The following is a 14623-nucleotide window of genomic DNA, read 5'->3' on the forward strand; positions in this document are numbered from 1 at the left end:
GACATTCTTGCAGAAATGCAAGGAGAGACAAGTGAGGCAACAGACCGTTTCCAGCTTTGCTCTCAGGGCCCAGGAAAAAAGTTCCGTCCTACTTTTCAGGAAGGACCCGGTGGTGCTTTCTGACTGGCAATCACTGTTTGACACCCTCTTCTTCTTGTCAACCAGGATCAGGGTCGGACTGGGGCATAAAATTGTCTTGGGCACAGTGGTGGACTGGCCTATAGGGAACCCTGGAGATTTCCCGGTAGGCCCCTTCACCCTTTGCCTCTTTTGTGTGGTATTTCCATATTTTCTCATAGGAGGAGAGTTGGGCTTGCTGAAAATGTGTAATTTGGGGCCACTGAAAATTATTTCTAGGCTCTCTTTTAGTTCCAAGTCCACCACTGCTTGGGCACTGATGAAAAAGAGGCCCACAATTGCAAAAGGCAGTTCATTCCTTTCGGGAGAGACTGTTTGAGTAGCACCCAAGGGGGGAGTTTTGAGATAAAATGTAATGCAAATTGTACAATTGAAATTTAGCAACAATAGTCAAAACTACTTGCCGCATAGTGACGTAACTCATCCAACTGGCCCATATTGGCCAAGAAAGTGGCCCACACTAGCATTTTATGTTTTTGGTTCGGGCATTGCCCTATTGCCCTATAGGCCAGTCTGAGCCTGACCAGAGTGTATTATCAAACTCAATTTTTGGTATGTTGAAATTGCGCAGTAGTCATATTTTTTGGGGGGGAATCAGCATACCCACCCAATTTGCATGCATGTGCACGTGTCAAGTGTTCCTACAAGACTTGGCATGTGTAGATTTGTTTGTGTGATTGGGGATTACTGTTGCTCCCCTAAACCGGCAAGCTCATCAGGGCCAGCAGACCCTTCCTATCATCCAATAGCTGCCTCACTCTTGCCAGAGCCCTCAATTCAATCCAAACTGGACTACTGCAACAGCCTGTACCTAGGTGCTAACCAGTCCATAATTAACAAATTACAGGTACTTCAAAATAATGCACTGCGCATAGCCCTCAACATTCCCAGGCGCGAGCATATCTCCACTGCTAGGAAATCCTGCAAATGGCTCTCCATACGCCAGAAAATGTATCTGAAAACCATCTGCCTCACGTACAAGTCCCTTAATCACCTAGCCCCACCATACATAACTAACAAATTCACCATGAAACCAGCCACCAGAACCACTAGATCCCCCAACACTCTATGCTTGTCAGTGCCTAGATTCCACCTAAAAAGTGCTGAAGGGGCTAGCTTCACAGTACCTGCCTCCCAACTCTGGAACACCCTACCACTCAACATCAAAACTATCGAGTCCTACCAGATCTTTAGGAAGCATGTTATCAGCTGGCTCCTGAACAAAGAGTAGCACCACTAACACCTGGCTACACTCCCCTCTACCTGATTATGTGATGCTAAAGTACCACCCAGACAAACGTGTACACCTCCTACTGCTTAACTATGTCTGTAACTCCTGTAAATGGATGTATATTGAAATTGTATATTGCAAACTGTATATTGTTTAAACATATAACTGTACATTGTATATATCATAATTATGTAACCGTCTGCTTTAAGTGCCCTTCTACCTCTGGGTTTGGAGCGCTATACAAATAAATAAAACAAACAAACAAAAAAAACAATGTAGGCTTGATCAGTAATTGTTGACTCAGTAAACTTGGGTATGGGGGGGGGGAGCGTTATGGCCAGACAGCACATGGACCACAATGGAATGAGCAAAGGCGGCATTCTACTCTCATGCCCAAATCTTCAAGCCATCGATATCAGTACTCAAGGTTCAGAGTTACAAACATTTGGTTGCACCAAGCCCAGTGTGGATTATGTACTTTCCTCTGGCCTTATGTGCTGGACCTTCCATGCCTGCAGCTTCTGGGGACCTCCTGAAGCCTCCTGGCCTCTGCATGTGAGGCGAGAGGCCTTTTCTGAATGGCTGGAGCTGAGTGACTTGCTGCTGTTCGGCCGAATGTTCTGCTCCGCCGTGGGCCTCCAAGTCTCGCAGTCCTGTAGCTGTTCTTCCTTGAGGGACTAGTCCTATGGCCTTGTGCTGAGCCTTAGTTCTGACCTGGCCTGTGTCAGTTTTTTTCTCCTTGTGAGAGAGGGTATGCCCAGACGTGGGTCCCTTGCTCGCTGCGCCACAGGGAACCAGGCTGCACCTCACTGAGGAGGTCCAACAAGGCCGAAACATGTCTGGGGTTGCTTGGTTTTCTGTGCAGAGGGGACCTGGCCTAGCAGTTCGGGCTGGGCTGCTACCTTCGGTGGTGGCAGCTGCTGACTGATTTGCACATGGCTGGTCCCCTTTTGCAATGGCGCAGACAGGCTAAAAAACGGTGGTGTGGAAGGTTGCCCAGAGCAATTGCCAGTGGTTTAGATTCATTCAAAACCTTCCACCCATCACTTTTGTGGGCAGTGTGTTTATCCTTGTGAGGGAGGGTATGCCCAGACGTGGGTCCCTTGCTCACTGCGCCACAGGGAACCAGACTGCACCTCACTGAGGAGGTCCAACAAGGCCGAAACATGTCTGGGGTTGCTTGGTTTTCTGTGCAGAGGGGACCTGGCCTAGCAGTTCGGGCTGGGCTGCTACCTTCGGTGGCGGCAGCTGCTGACTGATTTGCACATGGCTGGTCCCCTTTTGCAATGGCGCAGACGGGCTAAAAAACGGTGGTGTGGAAGGTTGCCCAGAGCAATTGCCAGTGGTTTAGATTCATTTGAAACCTTCCACCCATCACTTTTGTGGTCAGTTTGTTTCTCCTTGTGAGAGAGGGTATGCCCAGACGTGGGTCCCTTGCTCGCTGCGCCACAGGGAACCAGGCTGCACCTCACTGAGGAGGTCCAACAAGGGCGAAACATGTCTGGGGTTGCTTGTTTTTCTGTGCAGAGGGGACCTGGCCTAGCAGTTCGGGCTGGGCTGCTACCTTCGGTGGCGGCAGCTGCTGACTGATTTGCACATGGCTGGTCCCCTTTTGCAATGGCGCATATGGGCTAAAAAACGGTGGTCTGGAAGGTTGCCCAGAGCAATTGCCAGTGGTTTAGATTTATTCGAAACCTTCCACCCATCACTTTTGTGGTCAGTTTGTTTCTCCTTGTGAGAGAGGGTATGCCCAGACGTGGGTCCCTTGCTCGCTGCGCCACAGGGAACCAGGCTGCACCTCACTGAGGAGGTCGAACAAGGCAGAAACATGTCTGGGGTTGCTTGGTTTTCTGTGCAGAGGGGACCTGGCCTAGCAGTTCGGGCTGGGCTGCTACCTTCGGTGGCGGCAGCTGCTGACTGATTTGCACATGGCTGGTCCCCTTTTGCAATGGCGCAGACAGGCTAAAAAACGGTGGTGTGGAAGGTTGCCCAGAGCAATTGCCAGTGGTTTAGATTCATTCGAAACCTTCCACCCATCACTTTTGTGGTCAGTTAGTTCTGACCTAAGTCACCAGTGATCTGCTTTTTGGGGTTACCCTTGTTCTTCCCTTCTCTTCGCTGCTGTTGCTGTTGTCTTGCCCTTGTCATTGTAGTGTGTATGACAGCTTTCCTCCATCAGTTTGGATCCTGTGGTTCTGTTCCTGGCATCCCCAGGGTTTCTGCTAACCGAACAGAAGATGCGAAGCACTGTCTAGCCGAACCCAATACTGACACAAAAAGGGGTCTATGCAGCGATTTCTGGGCCTTCGTAGGGGTCTTCTCAACCAGAAACGTTTTCATGGGTGGGCAAACAGGGCACCTACACCTGCTACACAACTTGGGAGTGTGTGGGGTGTCACTGCTTCGGGGGTGCGGGGGACCTGCCCAAAAATAAAGAAAAATTATTAATTTTTTTAGGTGTTTTTGGTTCGTGAAATATTGTTTTGTTATTTTGTGATTTGTTAAAATCACATGTAATCCTTATACAAAAGCCAAAGCTGTTGGCTTTGCAAACGATTGTTTTTGACAGGACTTCAGTGAACGATACGCATGTTGCTTATAAATCGAGTGGCTGAAGGCAGACCTGGTTTAAATTTGTATTACACCAGTAGTGTTTTTACAGCTCAAAATAAGTCAATGGGGGTCATTATGACTCTGGCGGTAGCCTTTCCGGTAAACACCGGCATGGCTGCCGCCAGAATCATTTTTTTTCTGGCACTGGAAAAAAGAAAATCCCCATTCCCATCAACTCCCATTGGACTCAGTGGGAATTGGGAGGACGGATGCATCAGCACCGTGTGCAACAGTGCGGGTGCATGTGTCAAGGGCTGTGAGCGGGTGCCCTTCCGCCCGCCAGGTCAGACCTGGCGGGCTGAAAGGCACCCGCTCGCAGAACTCGTAGTTTGCCGGTCCGGAAACAATGCCCAATATCTTCCAGAAGACTGCTTTGAAAAAACATTGGCAGGAACGTTGAGAGCAACGTTTGATGGTAAGGCTTGATGAAAGCAAGCTGAAAGAGTTCCCAACATGAGGTGTTTTGGGTGGGGAGGGACAGGAACTGTGAGGGAATAGCCATAGGGATTAACATAGCCATGCGCAGTCAATGGGTGGGCAGATATTCAAACAACACCTTCAAGCTTTGTGTCGCTCCTCAGATGCCATTTCTCCAAATGTGTACTGTAATGCAATAGTGTTGGCTTATAGGTGGCTCTGCCACCTTATAGCCCAAGCTAATGAGATGACTCATTGCACCCCCAGGACTGTGCAGCCCCATCACATGGCAACCAATCAGTTTACTGATTGGACACATACTGCTCACTGCTGGCGCCAGAGCAGGGACGATAGCCAGGAACTAGGAACATATAAAAACAAGCATTGGCAATGCCAACAGTTTGACCTTTTGTGCAGGCATATGACAAGTACTTGACATGCAATGGAGCAGTGTTATTAACTGACTATTGATGGTAGCAGGCGCAACATGATGTGATACCTGAGCTTCTAATAGCAGTGCCTGCAAATGCCTAATTCTTATACAAAAGACAAAACGGTTGGCTTTGCCAATGATTTTTTAACAGCCCTTCAGTGAAGGACAGACATAGTGCTTATAAATCGAGTGGCTTAAGGCAAACCACCGTAAAACATTTTTATTACACCAGCAGCACATGTATTACTCCAATTAAGTCATTAAATCCCAGAAGAATGATTTGACAAAACACTGGCAGGTGCTTTGGATGCTAAGTTTGATGGTAAGACTTGATTAAAGCGAGCTAAAAGAGTTCCCATGAGGAGAGGTTTTGGGCGGGCAGGTCCAGGAACTGGGTGGGAATGCCCATAGGAATTAGCATGACCATGGACAGTCAATTTGTAGGCAAATCACCAAATAACAAATACAAGCTGTGTGTCCCTCCACATATGCCATTTGCCTCTATCTGTACTCTAATGCAATCGTTTTGGGTGATTGACATGGAGTTGGGTGCTCATGTTGTCTGATGGCCCCACCTGTCCATGCAATGAACAAAGCATTTGTCAATGTTCTCTCTGCTTTGACTAACTGCTGGGTGTGGCCGTGGTGCCGAAAGCGAGTGCACCTGCGTGAGCCTCAGAGACAAGCAGCATGAGGGCCCTGGCTTCTATCCTGACACCTACTTGTCTAGGATTGGATGCCTCCCATCCTCCTGTGTGGGTGGCACGCTGCAGCAAGTTGCCTGAGGCTACTGCTCTACTTCTGCGACGCCCCGGGTGCATGGTGTAGCAGGTCTCCACCACCGTTACTGTTTGTCTGTCCCCCCCACAAACTACACTTTCACTTTGCTACCTACAGCCTGCATGACAGCCAGGAGCCTGAAGAGCTCTTCCTCATGTCACTCCTCCTCAAGGTTTGAGGGGAGGAACTGAATGGTCATCAAATTGGGGACGGTACGTACTTTCATCGTCCATGCAGGGCAGTCACAAGGGGAGTGCCTGTCAGAGGGGCAAACTGCCCTGGATATCACCGGATAGGGTGTCCTCACTGGGTGGGGGTTCTTCGTTTTTTGTGTTGTAGGTTACTATTTGCATAGCCCTTCTGGCATCTGTGGCCAAGTCCCAGTGATGACGAATTGGGATGTTGTGTGGCCTAGTGTCCACATTACTGAGTTTAGTAAGCAGCAGATACTTGTATTTAAATCCTAGCTTAATACCTGATCCGCACAGTGTTATTCTTGACAATCTCTGCATCTCACTATGTCTAAAAGTGCAATTATGTATAATGTGATGGGAAACTGTAGCAGCCAGCTGCTGTGCTGCTCTTTGCTAATATCGTCCCATCACTTCTAGGATTCTCAAATGTGGCCTCCACAACCCCAAGACCAGATTTGTATGCATGTGGTAGAGCATGTTTGAGTGGGCCTTGCCACCATCTATCTCAAATATCAGCTTTTATACGGCAGGATCAGGAGACGACCAGTAACAGGTCACCTGTTACATTCTGTTGGATTAGTAATTACCAGCTCAGAGTACAACAAATATACACAAAGCCAAAAGAAAAGGAAATGAGGGACTGAGCTCTGTAACCTGTATGACACAGTTTGTGAACCCCATCAGAGCAGATTCAGCCTTTCATCCTTTCAGAGGCGGATAACATGAGTACCATTTAGCTGAGCATTGTAACCTCTGATTACTTAAGTGCCAGGTTAGTTTAAAGTGCCCAAAATAACATGACTCATAGACTTTAAAAAATGCTTCTCTGAGGAAGAAATGTGGTCGTACAAGCTAGATTATGTTTTTGTCTTCTAATATTTTTTGTATAGCACCTTGCACCACCCATAGGCCAGTAAAATGCTATCCCAGTCAGATACTGGGCCAAATTTGATTTGCAGTTGTTATTGGTTGGGCTAGCCTCGCTGGATCCTGTGTCTCCAACAGAAAACCAAAGCAGGTGACAGATCGGCTGCGTCCCCAGATGTAACAGGAACATAATACTAATGGAAATTATGTTGACCCAATGCACAATAAATGTGTTTTGGTGTGTGAAGGCTTTCATTGTGAATATTTTCTTTGGAAATTGTGTGCGTGTCGAACTGTTGTAAGCAGAGCTGTGCAAATTAGAATAAACAGACATGGGTTGCAATTTTGCCTTAGTCCTTGCCGCACAATGTTGGCAATTATTTTGAAAAACAAAAAAACACTGGCATGCTTAACTCTCTGCGAGTGTGTGCTTTGCAGCAACCCTGTTACTGTTCATTTAGGGTTGTGTCTTTAGGCCGCAAATACACAAATAAAATACTGGCCTTTAACATCTGGACCCCCAAATAACTCCTTTATTGTCTAGATTAGGAGTTGAATGGGGGATGTTCTCCTTTCTCATGTCCATACCTTTTCATGATAGGGGTAATCCAGGCAGTAATTGGAAGTGCAATTGATTTTTATCTATGAAATTAATGTGGGAAATGTGTTCTCCCCTTTTTTCTTTCATATATTTACATTATTCTGTATCATGTCGTACACAAGAGAATAAGCACCTTGCACATTACTCTCATTCATTTTGTATATGTTTTATATAGGTTTTGTATGATTTATTGAATACTCCTACTCTATTGACAATTCATTTGTCTAAAATATAATCAGAGAATCATACTTTGTTTATTAAATATGAATTGTATGTTACATTAATTTGTTTGGCCTAGCCCACAACTGCTTGTAGCTTCATTCATTGTGTGGTCAAATAACTTTGACCAATATTAGGTTTTTGAATGCTTCAGTTGGGAACTAACCTTCTTGTTTTGACTTCTTGCACTCATCGTTCCCAACAACTTTTGAGTTTCTCCTCTGGGTAACCTTTTTATCTTTGGTGCAGGGCTAGCATTAGCACCTTGTAAATCTCAATCAGCGCCTATCTAAGGTGATGGCTGACAACAAAATGAGAGTGATAACAGGTAGGACAAGTGTGATATATGTGTCTGCATACACAGAGATGTTGCACTGTAGGAGGGGCCTCCACCTGGCTACCAGGCAAAGAAGTTGTTACACTTTTTTTAAAGACTTAAACACATCATGATAATACATAGTGTGCTGATGAGATATTGCAACCAAGTTCAGATCAGACCAACTGAATGTCTAAATGCCCAGATTGTGCATTCACTGTGGACTCGGGAGGATAGCTCAGGGGCAACGTCCTCGCCTTGGAAACAAGATGACGCGGAGCAACACAGGTTCGATCCCCGGGTCCGCGCTTAGAAACCTCTGGGTGTTAACCAAGTTATAAATAACCTATCACATCATATCATATATCACTACAGCACAAACTGTGTGTTGATTCCATCTTTTTGGGGTGAATATATTTTTTATTTATTTATTTAATTGTCTTGGGTTGTAATAAACCTTCACAATATAGTACAAAAGGAATTACAGAATAAATACACACAATGTTCCCATAAATAGATAATCTGTCTAAAAATGTTCACATTGGAATATACAAATATCGTCAATTACATTCATAAACAGACAAGTGTCAATATCGCATATACAACCATTTTAAAATATCACAACCAGCACTGACCATCACACTAGGAAAGATCACAAATATTTTTCAGAAAGGCAGTAACACGTAGTATCAAAGTTACTGAATTTTCATGCCTCATTCGGTGCCCAAGCCATGCTCTATTGACACAAGCAGTTGAGTTCACAAACTGCGCAAAGTATGCAATACGTTGACCCAATAAGTAATAAGTGTTGAAGTGTTTCCTCCACCTCCTCTTTTTTACAAAAACAACACCATTATCAAACTCCATCAATTTTCATTCTTATGTTCCTAACTTGATTCGTCCACATCACATTCATTCTACAACGCATGAATACATTCCGGGTCGCCCTGGACGGATATTTCCACAAGTACCCTTCCATCTCAGGGAAGAATTTCCGCGTAGAGTAGGTCTGACTATACAACTTTGAATTGGACACTACATTCAAAGTGTCTAGCCCGTCATTTCCCCTGATAATTAGTTTGATCTTGTTGGGTTTGTTAATTAAAGTGCAACGTGCAATGCCCATATTCCTAAGCCAATTTTCACCCTCAATGTGCAATTTCATCATAAACATACAGGTTGAGGCATTACCAGCAGAGACATATAAATCATTATCCCTAGGCATATTACATTTCCTCAATAAGAGGAGTCTTTTCCCAAGCACAAGTGAATGCAGAGATTGTAACCCAAATTCATATCAAATAACTTCAATAGGGCTACATTTAGGTAGCAAAAATAAAATACGCCTCCATAGTCTACCCACAAGCACCTTTAGATACTCCATAAAATCAGAGGCAAAACATTCCATGCCATATAAGAGTCTCAGAATCAATTTCATAGTGTAAAATTCCTTCAGGGGTTTCATTGTAAACTTGCCAAATTTCTTTTCAATAAGACGCATTTGTCTCAGAGCAATTTCAATTTTTGCATTCAATTGAATTTTCATTAAGGAAAGTGAACTGTACCAGAAAAACAGTAACCAAGATAGTTAAACGCTGGATGTATTTTAATGTGTTTTCCCTCACAGTACCATGTGTAAGCATTCTCGATCTTACTTGATTTACCCATACAGACAATAATAGTTTTTGCTGGGTTGATTTTTAGTTGTAACTGAGAGATAAACTTTTCAAATTCATTGATAAGGCGTTGTAAACTCACCTTAGTATTGTCCAGTAACAGGAAATCGTCTGCGTGAGTGAGCCAAGAAACTCGGACGTTCCCCAATTTAGGCGAAACCAAACCCTTGTTGGACAGAGCATTTTCAGCACCACTTACATATAAGTAAAAAATCGTTGGTGCTAGCATGCAACCTTGGCGTAAACCATTATTTGTAGGTATCTCCGATGATAGCAAACCCTCCGAATTTAAACGTACTGTAGGTTTGGTGTCTGTATATAGAGGCTGATCACAATGTCAAGGAGAAGTGACGGCATACCCAGTGCACTCATTTTTTTCCACATTGTAACTCTGAAGGTCATACTCAAGTCCATTGACGCAATAAACGTTGACCTCACTCCCTTTCTCATCGTTTGTTTTTGTAAGCAATGCAGTATAAGACCCCCACAGTCAGTGCCACAGTTTTTCTTAAAACCAATTTGTTTACTATCAAGAATGTGGTTTTTCGAAATCCACTCTTGTATATCAATAAGAACCATTGATGCAAATATTTTGGAATCGGGGTCCGTGATAGCAATCGGCGTATAGCTTGTTGGGCACATACGTAAGCCTTTTTTAAAAATTGGTAATACTATGGAGACCCTCCAAGAGCTAGGAATACTCTTAGTCAGCAGCACATCACTAAATAACATAGTTAGAATTCTCGCCCAATAAAGCGGATTAAGTTTCAGGAATTTGTTCGAAAGGTTATTAGGACCAGGAGCCCCCGAATTTTTTGATTTTATAATAAATCCACTCACTATTTCCACAGAGTTAGCAACAGACCATGAACTATTGGAGTCCGAAGTTGAAATGTACGACCCTACATCCTTTTTACATATACTGCAAAAAATTACCTTCCCATGCCTCCACTGGAATAGGATTCAAGGGCAAGGTTTTCTGACAACATTCAGTGTTGTTAATAAGGTTAAAAAATGTTGCCAAATTATTATCTCTTAAGTTATTCAACATCAGATCCCCGCCTAATTGCGCTCTTGTGCTTCTTTGGTTGATCAACCAGTTTAATTCTGTTTAATTTTTTTCTCATCTTTTTCAGAGAGTCTACATTAGTCGTACACAATCTGCAGAGCCGCCGTAACTCCTTCTGCATTAAGGATTTTCGTTTGTGGACCTCAGAATCAGTACACTGTCTTTAAATCTTTATAGGGTTGGTCCTTGCCCCCTTTGACCTATCCAGGGCATTAATGCTTTTATCAATATAAGGTACACAGTTCTTTACAGAATACCTTTTTATCGGTTGACACAGTGGGGACCCATCGTATTCCTTTATCATTGTTGAGGTGAATCTCTGAGCCCTGGAAAAGGACCATTTGATTCTATTCCCTGTAGTGTTAATCTGAATACCTTCTTTATAAAAACTAGGTACTTGTTGTTGTATCTTACACGCTATTTCAATAGATAGCATACAGTGATCACTGACTTTTACTGCTTCAACATTGAAATTGGAAGTGTTGTAATACAGTTCAGTGGACAAAAATATATAATTTATTATTGAGGAAAAACCCCTTGCCTTCCATGTATAATGGTCGTTGAGGGTCAACTCCAATCCCCATAAGTACCCAAAGTGAAGTCAGAGAATATCTCTTAATTTCGAGTTTCCACTCCTTGAAGCATGGGAGCTCCTATTTGAATACAGGAGATCCCCAACCACCCTGTCAACCAAACAGTCAGCATTCAGGCCCCCAGCTATCATGATATGGCCACCTATGTTCTCAAATAGCCATAGGCCAATCTTTTCCCCAAGAGTAATCAGCTCACTCTCCAGTTGGGCATCTGTGTGATCGAGCGGATTCCAATAAACATTAACTATAAAAAGTAGATATCCACCACCACAGGCCCCAATCGTAAAAGTAACAACCAAAAATGATTGCACATTTTCCAGCCCCCCGTTTCTTTAATCTGCACAGATTCTTTGTGAGCCAGCACCAAACAACCCTTTGGACGTCCCTTAACACCACCCATAGCACATATTTCATCCATCACAAAACCATCCCAGCCCAACTTGTCACGAGCCCAGGTCTCCTGCAGTAGGACAAAAGCGATGGTGGAAAGTTTATCAGTCAGGCTAGCATTATTCAATAAGTGATAACACCCTTGTGTGTTCCAGCTGACTAGTCTCCAGTAAAACCCACCTGCTAGAGGGGTTTCCCCAGCTGTTTCAGTGAGTTGATCGAATCTGTCAATGAAAGAGCCAGCCACCTCCAATCCTGACAATCAGGATTGTCTTCTCGTCTGGTCTGATTAGATCCAACTTTTGTCTCATAGGACACTCCATTCCCTGTCGTGGGCCCACTTCTCTGAGCTCCCATAGCAAGGATTGGGGAGGTAAATGTAAACAGATCAAAGCCTCTACATTGAAGAGATTCCGCTTCTTTCATCAGGAGGGTTAATACAACAGGTGACGGTATGACCAATCTTCCAAAGACATATCGAAACTTATGAATCAAGTCAAGCAGCAGTACATCCGCTGAAGCGCTAAGACTTAGTTCGGGTATGGGTGCAAACAATGAGAGAATGAATGGTCTATTCAAGGGCGCTGCCCACCTTCGTTAAACATTGAACATAAAGATCAGGCCTGGGATTTCGGGATAAACTGGTTTTCTTAAAATGTTTGCACAGTATTCAAACCATGATTCCTTCTCAACTCTCCCCTCAGACTGATAAACTAATGGTTCAGTTTTATTCATATTTACTTCAGCAACGATGGTTTCACAACAAATATAACTCTTCTATTTGATTTGGTTCATCATTCGTAATTGCCGTTGGCTCTTTTAGGCCTTGGCTTAAAGCCAAAACCTTCTGAACAGCCTGCATCAATATGTCTTCATTAATACCTCTTTCTGCAGTCTGTTTGTTAACCGATTCATTATTACTCGTTTTCACGATTGTTTTTATTCCTCTCAAATTCAGGTTAGGCTTGGGGTCAGTAACTAGAGTATTATTCGTGAAGGGATTGGTATTTGTTTTGGCTCCATCCTTCTGGCCCAAACCTTTGTTCACTGTTAAGGACTGCCCTCTGAAGCCGGATACGGCTGGCACAGATTTCATCTTTGAAGTAAAAGTCCTAAGGGCTTCACCTTTTCTGCAACCCCCGATCCACTCCCTTCAATATTCCCTTTACCACTTACAGCATCCGTCTGAAACTCTTATCTCAAAAATGGCGTTCAACCCATTCTCCAGTGACTTCAGTTGTTTAACAGTATTGACAGGATCTCTTTTTTTTTCATTATGTCAAACAACTGATCCCCACCTTCCAGGTATTCACTCTGAGTATCTTGGTCAGTAGAGCACAGTTTGACCTGCAGTATCTTCCCCTCAGAACTAGCCACCTGTTCCTCTTCCGGGGAAACGATATATGGTGCTAATGATGCCAGTGCCTCCCTCTTTTCCTCCTCCATTGTATGTTTGAACCCATAATGACTTAGACATTTTCTAGATGATTTTTTGTTTAGACTGTTTTTTTTCTTGTTTTTTCACAGATTTGTTTTTGTTTTTCATCATCAGTTCAGGAATCGATGGCACCATCGTCCCCTCATCCATACCATCCTGTCCCTCTGGCAGGACAATTGCATCCTGCAAATCCTCCTCCCGACTGACATTTTCCACCAATGAGTCAGCAATTGTAATCACCTCCGTAGGTACCGCTGTTATCCAAACATCTCTTCCAACTCCACTCATATCCCACTTATCCACCTTACGTGCCTGTTCACCCATAGAAGCCCCCTGTATTGAGGACTTTAGGGCATTAACCAATCTGGAGGGTAGCAAAGCAGAGTCCTCAGCAAGTTTTGTAAGGACTTCGGTTTGCTTATGCAATTCAGCAAGCATTAGTCTGTTAAAGATGCCAAGCATCCCCCATCACCCTTTTTTCTTCACCCACACCCCTGAAGATAGAATCGGCTTAGAGTTCACGGGCAAAATAATCATCGGAGTATCAATATATGATTCATCTTTATTTATTTATTTTTTATTTATAATTTCTTTATTAGCTTTACAACCAAATATAAGCAGAAAATCCATGGTAATCATTGCCGTGTGAATACTTCAAAGGAATATAAAACAATTCCCCCCCTCCCTCCCCACCCACCTCCGCCGAGACCACCGTTAGAACTTCAATCTTAGTTTTAGCCCCTTGACGGACCTGGACTGTCTGTGCCTTCTGAGGCGCTATCTTGCGCTGCTGGGTGAAGCAGTGGCACAGTTAATGCCATCTTTACTAAGATCACCTGAGGAAAGAGGATCATCTGATGGCAAAAGACAATTGAGGTTGGTTTTTACACTCTCTACTGGCAAATCCTCCATAAACAAAGGTTGCAAGGGGTCCCCAATCTCATCATCACTCCTCCGTGCTGCCGAACAATCCTGTGCACACTGTAACAACTCCTCTTCATCCATACCCGGTGGGGGAAGGGTAAGCGCCACAGCCTGTGCCAGACTATCCTGCTGCGTGCTCACCGCAGCAAAGAAGTCAGCCCCAGGCTCTTTCCTGGGAGATGGTATTTTGTTTCTCCGCATAACTACAAACCTAATCCACCCCACTTCTATAAGTTCTTTAAAATCAAGGGGCCGTTTTAAATTAACCAATATCACTTGGATTTCAAGAAATCATTTGGTATGTTAAGCAACAGAAGTCACACACTATTTGCAATGAAAGTGTGATAATTACGGTTACCTGGTAAAAGAAAACAGTCAGCCCCCAGCCACGAGACACCGGAACAGCCAAACAGCCATAGCACTTCCATGTACTTCTGGTGTGCGTGCGGTGCGCGTGCCCAGAGCTTTGATGGGAAGTGGAGGCCCGCGGACTGGTCCGGTGGGCGGAGCAATGGAGGCTGCACGCTAACAGGGGGACGGACTGTGGAGAACAGAGAAGCAGGGTTGAGTGTAAGTAGACCTAAAACGCTAAGGGCACTGCAAAAGCACTACAGGGACAGTTCAGCCTAAAATAAATATTTACTTTAGAGTCCACGCCCAAAGTTCACAAGCCGCTTCATGTGGTTCGCCTTTACTAGTACTTCCTCTTGGCGACGAGACCATG

The sequence above is a fragment of the Ambystoma mexicanum genome, chromosome 13, assembly GCF_040938575.1.
Source record: "Ambystoma mexicanum isolate Mex_15411 chromosome 13, UKY_AmexF1_1, whole genome shotgun sequence".
NCBI classification, from domain to species: Eukaryota; Metazoa; Chordata; class Amphibia; order Caudata; family Ambystomatidae; genus Ambystoma; species Ambystoma mexicanum.